Source organism: Natator depressus, chromosome 5, assembly GCF_965152275.1.
Source record: "Natator depressus isolate rNatDep1 chromosome 5, rNatDep2.hap1, whole genome shotgun sequence".
Classification (NCBI taxonomy): domain Eukaryota; kingdom Metazoa; phylum Chordata; order Testudines; family Cheloniidae; genus Natator; species Natator depressus.
In genome coordinates this window covers 62,380,814-62,397,510 of record NC_134238.1, presented here as the reverse complement: position 1 = coordinate 62,397,510, position 16,697 = coordinate 62,380,814, and positions in this window count along the sequence as shown.

Here is a 16,697-nt window from a genome sequence, read left to right as displayed (position 1 = left end):
ATGGCCCAGGACCTGCCACTGCCAAATAGGCACGAGGGGTGGGCTCGCTCTCCAGCCTGCTACCAGTGACCCATTCTCCCCCACCCCACCCACCCACCGCACACTTGGAAAGCCTGGCTTTGCCACTAGACTCAGCTGTAAGGTGAGGATACTGAAAAGTAATAGGAGTAACACCTCAGAACAACACAGAGAGAGTTACATAACAACTGTTCTCTCCTTAAATCCCCTGCCATCAATCTGACAAGGGTAAATAGGATAGTTGGCTCCAACAAGGTGAGGGGCTTCTGCAGTTCCATTTGTTGGCTTCCTATATAAATCACAGACTGTACAATAAATGTGCTCATGAGACATTTGAAGTGAAATGCAAATGGTCAAAGCAGCGAACAGACAACTAGATGAACAAAAGGGTAATGTAAGGGGAAAGTCACCCTTAGAGTAGTAAGCAGCCTCTTAGCCAATGCTCCCCTCCTCCCCCATCAATACACTTTTTTAAATTAAGTATTCTGAGGAGAATCCCAGAAAATACAAGTATATTTCTAGTGAGTCCCTATCAAGAGGGGAATAAAAACATTTAAGAGTACCTCCCTCACTCACATCCCATAAACATTCACTGCCATCCTATTTTTGATCATTGAGATAGACTCTATTAAAATGAAGTAAGATCACCAGTGGGCAACCCAACATATCATGCAATCTGGTGGTTAACTAGATGCCATAGCGGGGACTATGAAAAACTAGCCGCTTGTGCTATCACACTTACATTTTATCCCACGGTTCCAGAAGGAAGACCTTTCTAATGCTGTCTTCTGGCTGCTTGGGTTGTAATTAGGACTGGTTGAAAAGTTTCTGATGCAACAGTTGTCCATTGGAAAATGATTCATCAAAATCAATACTTTCCTCAGAAATGTCAATTTTGATATTTTGGTTTTAAAAAATTAAAACAAAGCATTTTGATAAGGTTGTAATGTTCCCATGTGGGAAACATTGCATCTGTAGTGCAGGCATAAGGCCAAATTCAGATCTGGCATAAGCCTAAACAACTCTAATCTCTCAGGAGCACTGTGATCCCTCTTATGTATCTGTTTAAACAAAGAACAGCCTAATTCAATGTCAAAGGAAGCTACACTACTCATTCCCCTTCATACCATTTATTTTTATGTACCACTCCACCAGGGCAATGTAAAACACAAATAATTTACATGCAACTGTAACAGTGTCAGACACCTTTAATTGTGAAAGATGCCAAGGGATACTTAATGATCCCAATTATCCTGACTAGAGCCACTGGAAATCCAAAGGAAATGTTGCCATATTCTTTAGATTTGTTCCTCACCATATATAGAACAGGGATCTGCTCATGATGAGAGCACAGCAACTCATGTGTTTACTGAGGTCCAGAACGTATTCAGTCAATGCACAGGGACAAAAGGGACCAAAATAAAAAAGCTGGGGGGAGGGGGCACGGAAGTGGCCTCTTGCATGCGTGTTGCTCACTATTGCAGTCCCTGTACTCCCCTATGTGTACAGGCTGCTCCTGGATAATGTTGTTGGATGTCCCAGAAAGGGCTAGGAAGGGCTGGAGCTGGCTGGGTGATAAGGGAACTGCACAATGAGCTCCGTTAAGGGGACTAACAATAGGTATAATCTCTTATCCACTCCCACCCCGGAATACGTGGGACTCAAGCGGTGGTTCTTCAGGACATGCAGCTCCCAACACAAACCTAAGCCCAGAAGGCAAAACTGACCTGTTTCTTTCTAACAGACACCATCCACATGATGGAGCAATGTCTCAATGTATTTCAATGTTTTGTTTTGGTTTTAAGACTCTCAGCTCATTATTTGTTGGCTGCCTCAGGAAACGCCAGATGAAGTGTGATAATGTGTTAGCAGTTAACAATCACTTAGTGAGGTGTAATGGGGCTTAATTGCTGGTTTTCTTCAGACAATTTGGAGTAAAACAAAATCAAAATATTTGATATTTGAGAAATAAAAAGATATTGTACAACAAATATTTATTAAACATTTTCATTGAGTTGTTTATTGCTTAGTTAACTTTTACTTGCAGTACTTACTGATCTCTGGAATCTGATCACACCACTGTAAAGATGTGTTTATATATCTTTCTACAGAAAGAGTCTGCAATAAAGCTTTTATTGGCTATGTTTTGAAACTGTTTAGGTCTTGGCAGGATGACAAGGTGCAGCCATAAGTAACTAGCAAGATGATTCCTTCAGCTCTAGAACTACGAAAAATATTTTGTCTGAACTGGAACTCTAAGTATTCAAGATAGACCAAAATGGTTTGCAATGGAGAAAGGATTACCCATGTTTTTATAGATTTGGTATATGGTATTTCTCTTCAGCTTCCTACGTACACAGCTGTTGTCACTAGGGCTTCTCACAGAGTCTTGAATGTAGCAGTATACAGGTTAGAGTTAGGGCATGGCTACCCTTGCAGATGTAGAGTGCTTTGAGTTAAACCAGCCTTCGGAGAGCGCAGTAGGGAAAGCAGTCTGTCCACACTGACAGCTTCAAGCGCACTGGCGTGGCCACATTTGCAGCACTTGCAGCAGCATTGGGAGAGGTCCATTATGGGCAGCTGTCCCAGGATGCAAGTGACCGCAACGTGATTTTCAAATGGGGGGGAGTGTGACAGGGAGTGTGTTGTGTGTATGTGGGGGGAGAGAGAGTGGGTTTCTGGGAGGCTTAGACATGGAATACACTCCACTAATTGGCAGTCAGCTAATGATAACTGGCTAGCCTACTGCATTGACTGTAAACTACTGTGCTGATGCTTTTTTTGAGCCACTGTAGACTTCAGGCCCATGTAACTGCCTGCTGCATTGTGTTGAGAGAGGCCACTTATTTGCCCCTCTGCTCCTAAAAATTATTCAGGATTTGAGGCAGATGCTCTTCCAAACCTATTAAATCCTACAAAGTGCACAGTGACCCCCAATTCCCCCTTGAGCAAACAGACTATAGCAGCACTACTATATGGCGTGGTCTTCTTGCTGGAGACTACACAACAAACATCAGTCAGGCTTTCCATCAGCTCCTGATGATGGTTTACAGGACAGAGCGGCCAAGTTGAACATCCAAACATGGGAAGTTTTGTAATAGAAAAGATGATTAATTTGAGGAGACAGATTTGTATGCCAAATGTTAGAATACCTGGCTCCCTTTCATTCATTATTCAAGATAAAATAAGGCCTCAGTCCTTCAGAAACCTGCATATTTAGTCCATTTTTCTTTGGTTAGTAATGTATTGCCAGTGTATATGAGCTTGAATAAGTCACTGTGGCACAATGACTTGTGCACTGTGCAGCAACTCTGGAGAGCTTGACTCTATTGCCAAAGTACTCAGAGATTGTGGGCAAGTCCATGTATCTGTTTCTTCCAGTGGTCCATTTAGATTTTTGGAGCAGAGACTGTCACTTCCTGTGTGCTGGTGCATGTTGGAGCTTCAATCTTTCTTGGGACCTGTAAATTCTACTAGAATGTAAATAATAGTTTTTGTATTTCTTCGTTTGCATTAAATCATGTTTCTAGAATTTTCAAAGAAGAGTTGCAATATTTTAAAGTGTGACTATTGAATATGATTTAACGAACACTCCACTGCATATTTATTTTTCCCAGTACATATTGTCATTCTTGAAATATCTGGCTGTTGTGTGAGAGTGGGTCCTAAATTTATGTTCATTGCTAGCTCCTTTTGATTGATGAATACTGTGATGCTTCCCAAGGTGTATCCAAGGCTGTGAGGCAGCTCACTACCCTGTCTTTAGCATGAGAGAGCAATGTCTGGACCTGCCCCTGGCAACCTGGTCACAGGCAGCACAAGTACTCCCCTCTTAGACCCTGCGGGCTCTGCAGTCCTTCAGTCAGTACGCAACAGGCTCACACCAACCTCTGGGCTCTCTGAGCATCCCTCTGGAGTGCTCAGCTCCTGATCTACTTACACACAGAGCTCACAGCTTCTCCACTCCCAAAGGAATAGTGCACACCAGTTTACTAGTTTTACTCAGGGTAACCAGTCCGTTTAACACACAGCACTTAGATATATTTATAGTGAAACCAGAAATATATTTATTATCAAAGAGCAGAGATTCAAATTATAGTAATTAAGAATATTGGAAACAAATGGTTACATATAAAATAAAATTATGACACTCTTCCTAGAGCCTAAACTTAACTACTGGATACTGCCTATCTCCTACAGGATAACGTATCCCAAGTCCTTTTCTCAGCATTTTCAACTAGGATTGCTGAGATCCCCTTTCATAAGATCAAGCCTGCAGGCAGCTTGTCTTCACACACTGAAAGAAGATAACTTGTCCCCTCTCCACTTCTTCTATGTAGTCACAGAATACGGGCCCTTGCCCCAGAAGGTCCAATCTTCAAAGACTTTTCTTGGGGTTCCCTTGTTTTTGTAAATCCTTGGACCTGTACCTGGCCCAGACCGCAGGCATAGTGGACATCCCTGAAGATAGACTGTTTTCTATGCTTATTGGGTATTATATGCCTTCAGGCCAACTCAGTGGTTTGCCAGAGAGATAAGTGTTTACTGTCTCCTTAGAATCAGTTTATCATCTTCTGGTGACCTGTCTTAACTTACATACTTTAATAATTTTTGGTATACATACGTAACTCCCAACATGTTATCTGCACATACATTTTTCAATGATTATGACAACCAATGTGAGACATGCTTTCAGTGGAGACCTTATATGACCCCTTTTAGTAGACCCACGGGATCCCTGTAAACCTTGTGCAAGCCGCTGCCCCCTACCAGTTGGCACCAAGTGGTTTCTGGGTGACAAATACCCAGAAAGAATTGAGTGACCAATAACATTTTAATCAAGCAATTGATTTATCTTGATAAATCTTAAATCTTATATTTTTCTCTATTGTCCAACATCATATCTGCGTGCTGAGAGTACAAAGAATGACTTTAATAACAAATATTTACAAAAAAGATGGGGTTAGATCTCCCAGTCCAGCCAAGCTATGATCTGCGCAGAATGGGGGCAAAGGTGTCTTGAAACCATCTGTATGCCCCACCTCAGTCTTGGTGTCAGCTGGAGATTAGTCTGGTCCCAAGCAAAATATAGAATGGCAACAGGATTGTTCTGTTATATCTCACTGCCTATAGCTCCAAGGAGCCATTCTTGTAGTCAGGGGGACTATAGTGCAGAGGTGCTCCTTCCATTTTCCCTTTCACCTCAGAACACCCACTTCATCAGGAGCCAGGAAGACGCTGATGTAGAGCCACTAAGCAGATTCTATACCACCTTGGGATTTCCTCTTGTAAAAGAGGAATTAGTTACACTGGCATTATGACCACTTTGCCCCAGTGAAGCAGCACAAAGCGGTGTGCCCAAAGATCTGACGCATTTAACTTTCCTTTTATGAAAGAGGGAGACTGTAGTGTGTGTGTGTGTGTTATTGATTTAATCCTTAATACAGACACCTAAAACACAGCCCAGTGGCAGGGCAAGCCTCAACTCTGATATAGAGGAATCACCACCAGGGATGAAATAGCAGTTCATGTTCCATGCCTATTTGATCCTTTGCCTCAGTACAAAGGCTGTCATAAAGAATGCCCATTAGTGATAGGTATTGTTCCTTAGGGTTATGCTAGACCATTTGTTTCCTAAAGGAAACAGAACACCAATTCATTTCATATGGGTCACTAAACAGTTAGTTACATTTGGTTACAACTATCTTGGGCTGCATTTGAACCAATTATCTAGAGATAAGTTTAATTACCACTTAAGGTGTGGTAATAACTGATTTTTCAGTTTGCTGGTTGAAATATTGGGGGAAAAATTCTGGTCAAAGGAGACACTTTGAGGTTTAATCTTTTTTAATTGAGATAAAATTTAGGGCTGTCAATTAATTACAATTAATGCATGTGGTTAACTCAAAACAAATTAACACTTTTTTTTATGAACGGGGATGTGACTTGGCGGCAGCTGGGTGGGGAGGGAGGCACTGGCTGTGGTGATTTGGGAAAGCTGGTTAAATGCCTCCTAGGGGAGAGAGGAGCTGGTCCCCCATTGCCTGCACCATCTCCTCCCCGCTGGGCAGGGACACCCGTAAGGGTGCGTGAGCGGGGGGAGGTGCTGCATGCCTCTGGGGCAGGAGTTCCCCTCCTCCCACTGCTGCTCCTGCCTACCCTCCACCCCCATGAAGCCACCCCTGGCCAAGCCTCTGTGGACCAGGAGCCTGCTTTCTGTCTGCCACATACAGCAGGGGCAGAGGCGCTGATATTGGGGTGTTCCTCCCTTCCCCTGCCTGTGTACCCAATCACCACTGAACTGGGATTAGAGGGAGCCTGTCTGCTGCCGGCTGAAAAAGAAGAAGAGTCTGGTGTCTACAGCTATGTAACTGAAAGCAGATGCTGACTGTCTGCATACTGTGCCTTAAAATGTGGAAGCTACCTGCTTGCTTTCAGGGGAATCAGTGAGGCAGCTGCCATTTTGTGTTCAGTACAGACACAGAATGTGACTGAGTCACTCTGTTCTCACTCACTTGTAGAAACTTTAGACATTTTTGTTGTTCATTCATTGTTCTCTCCCTTAGCCTAAAGTAAAAGCTAAAAATATTGCAAAACAACACACAAAACCTAATAGTGTTCCATCAATGGGCAGGCATGGCCACTACAGCAACTGGCTTTTCATAGTATCATAGTAAAAAGAGACAAACAGCAGGAAAGCACAGCAATGAAGAGACCCCTCTTTTCAAACTGCAGAGGTCATTCATGGTATTGCCAACCCCATGCATTTAAACAGCATGAGTGACAGAACAAGAAACCATGACATTGGTTTTTTTTCTTATCATGAGATTTTAAGCCATTCTGGGATCTTTATATTTGTCTTCTGTTTTGTTTTTTTGTTTTTAATCTTTTGGGTGCACCTGGTGTTTTCAAGCTTTTCCCCACAACCATGAGGTTAGAATTTTTTATTTATTTATTTATTTAATTTAAATGAATGCTCACCTACTCACATGTCTCCAACAGCTGGGACTTTACAAAAATGAACTAACATTAAAAAAAAAATCCCAAGAATTTCAATAAAATTGTGAGAGGTGCCAAGACTGAGTTCACAGCAGGGCCCCCAGAGGTAAATGGAGAGATCCACCACTGCTGAACTGGATGTAACATTTCTGGCATGACTTCCCAAATTTTTAGATTAAAAAGAAGCATTTTTCTGGACTGTGTATACCTCCATCCACATCCCCTTTTCATCTGTCACAAAAGTTACACAAGCCCAGGCCTGACCCTAAAGAAATCTTCCTAAAATTAGCTTCCCTTAACGGTGACCTGCAAAGGATTTTTTTTAAATACACTTCTGCTTTTTCTGGCTTTTTTGTGCTGTATAAAAGATGGTATGAAAGGTTTGGAGGGGATTTTGTTTTTCTTTGCTTGCTGCATACATACGACAGGAGCACATTCTGCTGGGTTACATTACTGTCTGCAATGGAAGACTATGTTGCAGAGCTAGTGGCATCACAAGGCTCAACAGAACAAAAAATGAAGCTGCTGAGATTGGAAGGAATTTTAAAAAGAAATTTAAAATTTTGAGCCCAGTCTTGAATGGAGCTTGAGTGGAGCTCCCTGCAGTTTCAGTGGTGTGTCTGGGTAAAGACAATTATAGGACTGGGGACCGCGTTTATTTGTTGTTGACACCTATCTACCATCAATAACTCTTGAGATTTTAACAAAGGGATGCTTTTGTTAAAGACTTAACACCACCATAAATGATTAATATATGTTTGTTAGCATTTTAAAGACATGAGTAGCATGTGTTATATAGATGGCTATAGCACATTAGCAGTAGGAGTTATAGAAGTTATGAGCAACTTGTTGACCCTATGGGTTCCACAATAATTGATTAACCATTTATTAAATTATCTAGCCATCATTTATTAATCCTTTGTGAACTAGTTATATACATTTCCTTTATAAAGCGTGATCCAAATGTGAATTAATGTGTGAGACCACATAATACATATGGTCTGAGACATCTACGCAGCCTGCCAGCAAAAGCAGGAAAGATCAGGCTTAATATTCCTGAGGCAATCCCTTATGTCAGAGCCAAAGGCAATTTTTCTCCAGAAGTCGAGGCTAACAATGACAGTGCAGGCAACCCATGATTTGAGTTCACTGCCAATGAGCTATCTTTTGGATTCTAGACTTGGCCACCACTTTTCCTACTCAGAACTAGATCTGGGTGAATTTTTTTTGGTCAAATACTTTATTTGCCAAAAAAAAAAAAAGGGACTTTCAGATGACCTCAAATTATTCATAAATTTGACTTGTTAGTTTTGGCCAAGGAAAAGTTTTTCAGGGCCATAAAAAGAGCAAGAGAGGGAGCTTCTCCCTCTATAACCTTTAGCCCAGTGTTTTGGGCACTTAAATGGGATGGAGGAGACCCCAGTTTGAATCTTCAATCTGGAACAGGAATTTGAATTCAGAACTCCATATTCTCAGACAAGTGCTCTAATAATCACCACGCTTTAGGCTATTCTCGGGTGAGTGGCTCTCAGTCTGTCCTGTATCCTAATTTATAGATTCAAGAGAACCAAATTAAGGTAAACTTAATTCTGGCATTTTCTAACTTTTGAGTGTTTGACTATGCAACCTTAGTAACGTTATTTTTACTTAGTTTATGTATGTAATTATAATTTAGTCAACATCCACATCAAACAACAAGAACTGCTGGATGTAAATAGATCTACTACTTTCCAGGGTTAAAATGACAAAAATCTCCATGCCCGTTATTTCTACTGTTGTCTTACCAAAAAGTGAAAACATAACCTTTAAAGGACTCTGACCCTATATTCTCTGCTGCCCCAAAAAAGCTAAGAGCAGCAAGCATGGCATCTGTGAAATGTTTTTAGCTTCAGCTACCTTACAGTCTCAGACTTGGTGAACTATTTTATTATCTTGCTATACAGCACACAGACCAGACACTGAGCTATTGATTTCTATCTTCTTTTTTTATTATATACTAAGAGATTCTAGCACAACATCTGGACAGCTGAAATGTTGTTATGCAAACAAAAAGGCAAAATATGAATAGAAATAAATTTGATTTACCTTAAGATGTTGTCAAGGCTAATTCCCCACTATGGCACTTTAAGTGCCGAAGGTGGGGCCCTCAAGGATTCTGAAAATTAATACTGGCCATTCCAGGCTTGTATTAAACTCCCAAGATTACAGCTTTTCTCTGATCTTGGATTGGTAGATGCTGCCACCACCCAAGTGCAGAACCCTTTTGAGAGCCCAGGAAGACACACTTGGGAATTCCTTCCTATGTGGTACCCTCAAGTCCTTTCACCTCTGACCTCTGGGGAAGAACTGAGAAAGGGGGTGGGGGAGGAAAGGAAATCAGCTGTTGCCACCAGCTAATTAAACAACATGTGCACAAACCTCTTAAAACACAAAAATCCAATTCCGTTCTTAAGAAAAGATAAATTTTATTAATAAAAAAAAGAGAATACATCTGGGAACTCAGGCTATTGCTAGATTTTTAAAAAGCAACTACAAGGATTAAGCACCAAGAATAGCTTTCTTGAGGTCCAGCTTAAAGGTTACAAGCAAAACAAAAGCACCTGGGGTTAGCACAGAGGAATCCACAAGCGATAACAAAATAAAAAGGATAAACCTAATAGCATCTTCCTAGACATTTCCTGATCTAATTACATATCTGGGATTTTAAATAAGTAGTTTCTAAGTATGATACCGATGATTTTTTCATACCTGGCCCAAACTTCTTACAGCATAGCTGCTGCCCTGCCCACCTCTCCCTGGGAGAACAACAACAGACAGACAAAAGGGGAGTCTTTTTTCAATTTTAAAAAGTTCTAGCCTTCCCATTGGCTCTTTTGGCCAAGTGCCCACTCATTTCCTTTTACCTATGCATAGCAGTGAGACTTTTAACCCTTTACAGGTAGAGCAATTAGAGAAAAGCTACTAAGGGGGATTTTATAGCTACTGGCTGGGTGGGTGTCCATAAAAGAGAGCTGCCCACTCCCCTTTATTTATTGCAGATGTCTGCAAAGAACATTTTGAAATCTTACAGTTTTCAAAAATGCAGTAGCATTTGTGCATAAAATAGGTTGTTTTCCTAACCTTAAGTATGTGTGTGTGTAAGTAAATCTGGTTGATTTTTCAGTATAATACTTTGTACGTACATAATGTTTTCCATTAAAAGGTATCAAAACTCTCTTAAATGCAATAAGTGGAGATCAAGGATTTTGAGTTGCACAGACACCTGGCTTTCAATATTTGGACCCCAGTCCTTCAATTGACTTCAGTAGTACTCTGCAGGGGCACAATCTACTCACATGATCATTTGTAGGATAAGGGTCTAATATTTTTTCACTTTCTGGTATAAAATAGATGTAAAAAAAGCATTGAGAAGACTGCTAAAGACTGAAAAGTGCGCAAATTTGATGTATTATGAAATAATTTCACATGAGCTCAAGGGGATTAGTCATTTGAGTAAATTTACTCATGTAAAGTGACTGTTGGATCAGGCCCTCTGTGGATCTGTGCTATTTTGGTCAGCTGATGGCCTATATTTTTGAAAATGTTATAACTTTAAAGGGGAAAAATAATTTTGGCTGCTCTCCAATTATATTGGCAAATTGACTCATGATTTAGTGTGTTTCTGGTTTTCAGGGAAATCATAATGATCATAAATTGAAAGTGTGTTTGAGAAGAAGACAAGAAGAGTATCAAGTAATACTTTGATCCATCGCTTTCATTACATTTTTTGTTAGCAACAAAAAGAATTCTCATTGGTACTCTCTTACTCTTCACTGGACCCAATCATATAGACCTTACCTTTAGGAAACCCCATTACCTCGGTATGTATTTTGTGAGAATAAGGATGGTAGCCGTAGGCCCAAGATTGGCTGTATTTTAGGCCCTGATTCAGCATGTGCTTAAATTGCTTTGCTGAATCAATTTAGTGAAATATTCACACACACACACACACACAAAAGACTCAGATTGCATAAAAGATTAAAATATTAAGATTCTAACAGCTATGTGGAAAGTTTCACATCACTGAGGATACCAATTATAAATCTTGTTCTTGCTAGTTTTCTGAAAGTGTACAGCTGATGGCTATGTCTCAAAATATGTTTTTCAACTCAAAAGTGAATGAGTAGTAGAAAGTAAGTCTCCTAGAATTTCTTGAAGAAATACACAGTATTATCAAACATACGTATATTGATGACTGGGCATATATTAGCAATGGGCAACCCCCAGAAGATTTGAAAGTTTGGTTTGGATGACTATCCAAAGCATAACTGAAATACTGAACTTCTTTGATGTGGAAATCAGACTGGAGATCTCAGAACAAGCTTTCACAAGATTAATGCAGACTTTCAGTTTCAGCTGGATCAGAAATTTTAAGAACACCCTTTGTAGTGATATTTTGGATTTTTCCTTTCCAGTCCCAACCAAAATAAGAAATACTGAGGTTCACAAGTTTTTCTTTTTTCTGTCTTATTAACTTATATTTTTATTATTATTATTATTATTAATTAATAATTATATTATTATTATTTATTAAAGTCTTCAAACAAGATTCAGGTCCTTTCCTCATTCTATTCAATCTAGTTTGCTGATCACTTAATATATATTGTCTATTATTTGTATTGTCTTGGTGCATTGAGACCCAAACCCCATTGTGAAGAGGCTTTACCAATAAAAATAGAGTTCCTGCCCCCAAAGAACTTACAGTCTAAATGTAAGATTTGATACAACAAACCAGGTAATTGTGGGAGTACAGGTTTCACTTTAAACCAGTTGTATTAGATTTTGATTAAAATTAATGTGCATTGAAAAGAAGGAGGTTAGAGTGATAGCAGGGGACTTGGGAGACCCAGGTTCAATTCTCTGTTCTGCCAGACTTCCAGTGTGATCTTGGGAAAGTTACTTAGTCTGTCTATCAATTCCCTATCTGTAAAATGAGAAACACAGTATTTCCCAAATATGACACACAGATCTCTTAACAAAAAGTCCCCTATTCTTTGCAGACAACTCTCACCTCAGATATGACAAACTAATTACACCGAACACATGTCTTACAGGATATTTATCCATTAAGAGTAACATGTAAGGTATCTGAAGAAAGATCAGAACTTGTCAAAATTCTTAATTATTGCTAGATGTATGTACAGATGATATTTAAGGAAAAATGTATTTATATGGAAAGTATGCTTTATGGACTTGGAGTAAAAATTTCTCACCAAGGGATAATGTGTTTCAGTTATGATCCATTCAGGCAAGAGAGAATTATCACCCTGCACTGTTTAGCTGGTGATGCAATGGAGGGTTCAATTGGTTAGCCTTCCTCAATATAAAGAATTTTAATGGAAAACCATCAGTGGCAACTGCAAACAATTGAAACCACTTGAAGGTGAAGAAAAGGAAAATTATAATGAAACCAGGGTTCTCCCTGTCTACAAAGAGAAACAAAAGACTGTTTCACTATAACAGAGGAGGGAGAGGTTCTCTGTATCCTTTCACAGAGGAGACATCTTAAGGAGTGAGGTGTTCTCATGAAAAATTGGATCCTGGTGATACTGAAGAAAGTCTCCAGTCACCATTTTGTATGCCTGACCTCCATTCTGAATAAGCGAGAGTCACTCCAGCTTAAGATGGAAGCTACAGATCCTGAGCATGCTCAGTACAAAAGGAGGTCATATAAAATTGGCAGGAAGCCAAGGATTGCTAAAATCACAACTTAGCAAAAAGCCAAGGGGGTGGAAAGTTCAGTTGAGGTAAACAACTATCTAAAATGGCACCCTGGCAGAGAGCCAAATAGGTGAAAGGGTCAGCAGAATCATAACTGTGGGGTAAACAACACCAGTGAGCATGTGCACAAAAGATCTGACAGTATAAAAGGCAGACTATCAGCAGGCAGAAGTCAGGAGTAGGACAGAAGAGGTCCTGCAAATGAGCTAGAAGAGTGGCTTTTGAAGAAAAGCTGCAACAGTAGCAGAGCAAAAGAAGCAGGGGAGATGGAGGTGACCAAGGGGCAACAGTAGCAACTAGGAACAGAGAAACAGAGCTGACTGAGAGTGAGCTACAACAGTATCAACAGCAGGCAGAAGCTGCAGTAGCAGCAGCAACAGTAAACAATGTAGCAGAATCAACAGATTGTTAATTTTAACTATAGGTTAGCACAAATATAGTACAGTGTAGTATTAGTACATGCTAAAGGTGTCTGTGTGTTAATTGAATTGCTTAGAATCATTTAAACTGCATGCTATTGTACTTAAATGCTCCTTGACTTACAATAAGGGATTGGTGTCTGATTTCTATTTTTAAATTACAATGTAGTAGGGATGATTAGTTACATCAGTAAAAAGATATTTTGTTTTGGAAAGCATACTACCTCTGTCAATCACTTTGTCGGAAGGTTATATCTGTGTCCTTCAAGTGTTTCCTTAACTACATGGTGACCTATAACCCAGGAAGAGGGTGACAGGCAGGTTATTCTAAGGGTGGCCTAAAATCCATTTTTCAGGGTAACACTGGTTCATATGAAACCAGCCAGCTCTGCAACAGACTGAACTTTGGGAGGAAAACCTACTTTATTAGCTAGAAAAGGTAATTACTGATAAGTGTAGACCCAGGTTTGTGTTTTATTATTTTTGTTTTGTATGGCAGCCATCATTCTCTCTTGTTTCTAGTAGAATCTCTATCCTTTCTTAAATAAACCTACTTTTGTTATATTATAAGGGCTCAGAGGTACTGTGTGATTTACATACGCTGTGGTTTAAAGTAAAACTGGTAACCTGGTGCACACCACTCCTTTGGGGACAGAGGACCTGGGATTTCTGTGAGTAGCTAGTGTCAGGGGCTGGCTATCACAGGGGAAAAATTCAAACGGATTTGAGGCCTGGGGCGTACACCTATTGCTAACCTGCAAGGTGAAGTCAGGGCTGGCATAGCCCAGAGGAGAGTGCTTGAGTGCCTAGTGGTGTTAGGGAGCTGACACCCAACCAGGCACAGTCAAGACTCCCTCATTCTGGAGACAGAGGTAACACAGTGACTCAGTCCTGGATGCCCTGAGCACCATCACACCAACATCACAGGGCACTGTGAGAATGGCAAGTGAGTTTAGACTGTGGGGTTTGTTCTGTGTTTGTATGGTGATGAATAGAGGGGTGTCCTGGACTATAAAATGGGCTCTTAGGCACTAATGCAATACAAATAGTAACCAATAATATGTACATTAAAGATAAAGAGGCACTCAGATAAGGAGATTATATAAGTACCTACGGTAGATTTTAAGCCAAGCTTTCCCACTTCATGAAATTTGTATAACTAAGTAAATCCAAGCAAGCATGAGAGAGAGATCTATCACAATTCACAAGAGACAGCAAATGGTAAGTGATCTTGTCAAAACCCACTTCCTGTCATTGAAATGTCATTGACAGTTTGTGCTTCTTATTGAATAATACTGCTCTCAGAATGTGTCCTGCCTTTTGATTAGTGAACCTGCAGTGTAACTCAAAAGAAAAATGACAGGTTTCAGAGTAGCAGCCATGTTAGTCTGTATCCACAAAAAGAAAAGGAGTACTTGTGGCACCTTAGAGACTAACAAATTTATTTGAGCATCAGCTTTCATGAGCTACAGCTCACTTAATCGGATGCATACAGTGAAAAATACAGGGGGAGATTTATATACACAGAGAACATGAAACAATGGGTGTTACCATACACACTGTAACAAGAGTGATCAGGTAAGGTGAGCTATTACCAGCAGAAGAGCAGGGAGGGTGGACCTTTTGTAGTGATAATCAAGGTAGAGATTGTCCAGTTTTACGTAAAAGAATAAATGGACATAAATCAGACGTCAAGAATTATAACGTTCAAAAACCAGTCGGAGAACACTTCAATCTCTCTGATCACTCGATTACAGACCTAAAAGTCACAATATTACAACAAAAAAACTTCAAAAACAGACTCCAATGAGAGACTGCTGAATTGGAATTAATTTTCAAACTGGACACCATTACATTAAGCTTGAATAAAGACAGAGTGGATGTGTCATTACACGAAGTAAAACTATTTCCCCATGTTTATTTTCCCCCCCGATTGTTCCTCACATGTTCTTGTCAACTGCTGGAAAAGGCCCACCTTGATTATCACTACAAAAGTTTCTCTTCCCCCCCCCCACCTGCCCGCACCCCCCCGCTCTCCTGCTGGTAATAGCTCACCTTACCTGATCACTCTTGTTACAGTGTGTATGGTAACACCCATTTTTTCATGTTCTCCGTGTATATAAAATCTCCCCACTGTATTTTCATAGATTCATAGATACTAAGGTCAGAAGGGACCATTATGATCATCTAGTCCGACCTCCTGCACAACGCAGGCCACAGAATCTCACCCACTCCTGTGAAAAACCTCTCACCTATGTCTGAGCTATTGAAGTCCTCAAATCACGGTTTAAAGACTTCAAGGAATCATAGAATATCAGGGTTGGAAGGGACCTCAGGAGGTCATCTAGTCCAACCCCCTGCTCAAAGCAGGACTGAACCCCGACTAAATCATCCCAGCCAGGGCTTTGTCAAGCCTGACCTTAAAAACTTCTAGGGAAGGAGATTCTACCACCTCCCTAGGTAACACATTCCAGTGTTTCACCACCCTCATAGTGAAAAAGTTTTTCCTACTATCCAACCTAAATCTCCCCCACTGCAACTTGAGACCATTACTCCTTGTTCTGTCATCTGCTACCATTGAGAACAGTCTAGAGCCATCCTCTTTGGAACCCCCTTTCAGGTAGTTGAAAGCAGCTATCAAATCCCCCCTCATTCTTCTCTTCTGAAGACTAAACATCCCCAGTTCCCTCAGCCTCTCCTCATAAGTCATGTGTTCCAGTACCCTAATCATTTTTGTTGCCCTCCGCTGGACTCTTTCCAATTTTTCCACATCCTTCTTGTAGTGTGGGGCCCAAAACTGGACACAGTACTCCAGATGAGGCCTCACCAATGTCGAATAGAGGGGAACGATCATGTCCCTCGATCTGCTGGCAATGCCCCTACTTATACATCCCAAAATGCCATTGGCCTTCTTGGCAACAAGGGCACACTCATATTGTTGACTCATATCCAACTTCTCGTCCAGAGAAGAATCCTCCAGCAAGTGACCCGTGCCCCATGCTACAGAGGAAGGCGAAAAACCTCCAGGGCCTCTTCCAATCTGCCCTGGAGGAAAATTCCTTCCCGACCCCAAATATGGCAATCAACTAATCCCTGAGCTTATGGGCAAGATTCACCAGCCAGTATTTTCCACTGCATGCATCTGATGAAGTGAACTGTAGCTCATGAAAGCTTATGCTCAAATAAATTTGTTAGTCTCTAAGGTGCCACAAGTACTCCTTTTCTTTTTTCACAAGAAAAAGCATCCCCTACTGATGTCAATAGGACTTGTGTGTGCAGGGACAATGTATGGATCCAGCAGGAACTTTCAATTGATTGAAATACTGTACAACTAGCTGAAAAACACTTAGGTTTTCACAGAAATGGCTGAAGACTACAGAATGGTAACCAGTGTGACGGGGCAAGGCCAGATGGCTTTTGAAAAGTAGTGGGAGATAGATATATTAGTTCCAGGCTAAACAAATCCCTAGTACCAGGTTAAGTGAAATAAGACACCTGGGG